This window comes from Galendromus occidentalis, unplaced genomic scaffold (assembly GCF_000255335.2).
Source record: "Galendromus occidentalis unplaced genomic scaffold, Mocc_1.1 scf7180000077271, whole genome shotgun sequence".
Taxonomy (NCBI): domain Eukaryota; kingdom Metazoa; phylum Arthropoda; class Arachnida; order Mesostigmata; family Phytoseiidae; genus Galendromus; species Galendromus occidentalis.
In genome coordinates this window covers 47,394-51,451 of record NW_003805259.1, presented here as the reverse complement: position 1 = coordinate 51,451, position 4,058 = coordinate 47,394, and the positions used below count along the sequence as shown (strand labels likewise).

The 4,058-nt window shown below is 46.1% G+C and overlaps 1 pseudogene; it reads right to left on the bottom strand.

Annotated features, from left to right (window-relative positions):
- Positions 1 to 380: 380 nt before the first annotated feature.
- Positions 381 to 4,058, bottom strand: part of LOC100903309 (uncharacterized) — a 4,556-nt pseudogene continuing 878 nt past the window's right edge.

Here is a 4,058-nt window from a genome sequence, read left to right as displayed (position 1 = left end):
TTAGGATGACGGCTTCGCTGAAAACCGTCAGTATGGGTCGATGATAGCTAAAGTAAGATATATGATTTATCGTTTTTATGTGGGGGATATTCCTCGTGAAGATCAAGTCTAAGCAAGATGATGAGCGCGTTGTTGGGATCTGTCAAGAGGTTAACGCCGAATTCGGTGCTCATGAGTTTTGTGAGTTTTTCTCTCATTTCGGCTTGTCTAATATTTAAGTTGGAGTCGCCACAGATGATCAAGGGCTGATTCGTTCGATTTCGATGAGGTGGATCTACGGCGGTTTTGTTCTTCTGGAAAAAGTTTTCGATACTATTCCAGTTCGAGCCTGGTGTGATGTAGACACAAGCCACAGTTGTGGGTGTGTGATCGATTGGGATTCAGGAAATGCAGATATCACCGCAATCGTCTTCTGTTAGTTCAGGTTGTTGTTCGATATGTAGGTTTGCAGTAGATACGGGGGCTCGTTCATAGATGGCGACATCTCCGGCACGGATGGGCCTCTTATTCAGAGCGCGGAGCTGCAGACCATCGATAATTAATGGTTCCGTGTTATCACACCATGTTTCTGTGAGGCAGAAAATAGGGGCTCTCATGAGGACTGCATCTGAAGTGAGGTCTTTTTCGAGGGCTCTCAAACTTTGGATATTGAAATTCAGTAAGGTATCTTGAGCAAGCTTGAGTTGCTCCAAGTCCAAGTGATCAGTCGTTTTGAGACGGTGATTATTTAAACGTTGGAGTTCATTGCGTGACTTGCGTGATAGAAGCGGAAGTCGTCTTCCGCATTCGTAATAAATAGGCCCTCGATACTCTTTACGCGCGATGAGGCTACATAGACCAGTTGTTGCTGCATTTGGCGGCTGTAGTCAAAAACAAGCTTCTCGAATGTTGAGCCTTGTGACTTGTGGGTTGTCATGGCACAAGCCAAGCTCACGGGAAAATTCAGTCGTCGGCAACGAATTCCTTTGTTCCCCGGAACCTGGAATGTGACTGATTTTTTATAGATGGGTGTCCAATTTTTTTCCAGAACAGGATGTGTTTGTAAGATCGGCTGATGTTTTGATCTGGTAATTGCTCCGATTCTGGTATCTCCTTCGAGATCGAACCATAAGCGATGGATCCTGGTACCCGATGATGAAGATGTTCCCGGCTGTGTTATATCGTCATTTTCGATATCATGTGGATTATCGAATTCAACATATTTCAGTATGCCCATGGCTCCATTCACGAGGCCATATTCGACGTCCATATTACAAGTGACCATATAGGGCTAATCGAGTCGGAGAAGTATATCGTAAACCAAATTGCCGCTCTCCGTAGTTGTCAAACGAAACACGCGCGCACGGGCGTCAGTCAGCTAATTCTGATCTTTCGAACCGCTATAAGTGTCAGTAGCGATCGCGTGCCATTGCGCATCGACAGCGTTTCGATTGAATTCATCTACATCAACGTTTTTGTGAAGAAGTCGTATGACTCCTTGCGCGTGGTCGGAACACCATTGCTTAGTTCGGAACCGTGATTCGATGAGATCTTGTTCGGCGCTGTCGAGATGGTCACCGTTTCCGATTTTAGTCAAGATATTGGAGAATGTCAAGTCACTTTGCCTCATGACCTGGAATAAAGATGGGATCAGTCCATTTCTCTCGTTGCTTGGCGAAGGTGATGTCATTGGGATGGGATTAGCGTCGAAACGAACCTGATGTAGAGGATAAAACGCCAGGGATTGCCACAGAATAGAGCGATGAAGTCCTCGTTGAAGTGCTTCATAAATCGGTGTCATGTTGACTGGCGGAAGTTGTCGGAGATCCCCGCAGAATATGATGTCCATTCCACCGAAAGGCTCGTCGTGCTCAATATTGATGATTTTCCACCTTTCATTGATCGTGTGGAAGGTTCCGCAGCCCAGCATACTGATTCCGTCGATGAAGATTATTTTTATGTTCGCGAACGCATTTCGATATAATTGGAGTGCTCCGAAAGAAAGGCCCCCTCTGCGCTGGAGTATCGGAATGTTGAAGGCATTGTTAACCGTAGTTCCCCCGATGAGGACCGCGGCTTTACCGGTGGATGCTGCAGCAATGTATACGTTCCGCTGTGAATCATGAGCCCCGGCGAATCGATTGTATGTTTCCATTAACAACTTCAATGAGAAGGTTTTGCCACAACCGGTGGGTCCGGTAAGAAAAATTTGTACCGGCGGCAGTGTAGGATCATGGATGCGAGCAATGCAATGTTTCAGAAGGGCTCTTTGTTCGAAATTCGTCGATTGCATCTGAAGTCAGCCAGGCACATTGTGCTCAATGTCGAGGGTCGCGATTCATACTTCTGGATAATATCGGTAGTCCAGATTTCGGTGGAATCTTGAGGCAAACCTTCAGCTGTCATTTGGGCCCGCGTTTTCCGGGAACGGAATCGTTTATTTATTAGGAACATCCGAGTTGATGAAAATGATTTCGCGGCTTGCCTCGCTCATGGGTTGCCGTAACAGGTACCAGGCCGCTTCTTGTGAAGTAATTCTATAGCGTCCAGCATTCTAATGCTGAGTCTTTTGAGGAGATCAGAATAAGCTTGGTCCGGATATTCGCTTTGAAGGTCTCGCAATTGGCGTTGCAGATTGGAAATTCCGCGATTCGTCTTATTGATGTATTCAACTACATACGAAGCGCAGCTGTATTCTTCGAGGATGAACTGTAAATCCATATTGGAGCCTATAGTATTCATAATCCACGGATTAAATGTATTGATCCAAATCTCCTTCAGATTCCGCTTGAAAATTATCGTCGGTCGCTTGATGGCTGCTCTGACGACATCCCAGTATTGATCCAAGTGTACGCCGAAAGAAGATGGGAATGTTTCGATGTTTTCATATTTATTCTCCTCTAAAGCTATCTTCATTGCTCGCGCTTTTCTGCGGAGCTGATCTCTTCGTCCGTCATTTTTTGCCATTGGAATGAGTAGTCGAGTTACGGGAGACGGCCAATATGGTATGTTAAATCGGCAGATAGCTCTCCCTTGACTGGTATGCTTCGCATTCTTATAGCACGTGAAGGTGTGCTTATGAATTTGAAGAGCTGCGTGATCTGGATTTATTGTTTGCTGGATGTCAACCGAGCATAATCGATTGATGAGTTCTACGGTTTTCAGCATTTCTTCAGAGATTTTCTCTTTTGGGTCATGGTCCAACCATAGCGGCGCATGCATATGGGGACTTCCTCTATGTTGAAATTCTATTCGCAAGAAGGAATCAATGATCCGATTTTGTCCGAAGGGACTGAGTCGTGCCGACTGTAAGATTCGCATAATCGTGTTCATCATTTTCCAGAAGTACACGCAGCAAGTGACCGAGTCTTCGTTCACGAGTTGGGCCCTGTTCGCAGCCGATAATTGTGAGATCGGATCCTCAATTTGGATCGATTCCCCGGTCTGGAGCTTTCGCAATATTCGTAGAAGATGTGGCCATCTCACCTCGTTGGCGCTCATGGTTAGGAAAAACGTCGGTTTGCCCAATTGACGGATCATGGCAAACAAGTCTTTTTTCTACCGGCCCAGTATTGGACCGAGTTGGGGATGGATCTTAGGAAAGCGAAGTTGTGGCCAATGCAGTGCTCAAGGAAATGGGCGTCTTCCAGCATAGCTCGGGTCACTTTTCCCAGATCTGAAGTATTTCGATAGGTCGCGTAAAGCCCCTTAGCGATTCTCAGTCTCATGATTTTTACCGCGACATATAGGAGGTGTTCAGGAGTTGCTCCTCGCCGATCGCGTCGCCGAATTTCACTCGTTGCAATTTGAAAGGCCGTAATAGTCACACCTTGTCTGAAAATCCTCGGCATGCCATAGTATATGGCAGGGAACGACAGTTCTTCTGCATGTTCATCGTATAACAGATTAAGAGGCGTTTTCTTCTGACCCGGTGCAATGACTAAAAACTGATCTTCGTTCCAGAGTAAGGTTTGTTGACAGGCTTGGAGCATTTCGGCATCGTTCTCAGTGTCGGCGGCATCTAGTTCTTCTTCTTCGTTGTCTGCATTGTCAAGAGGATTTCTAGTCCAATCGTCTTT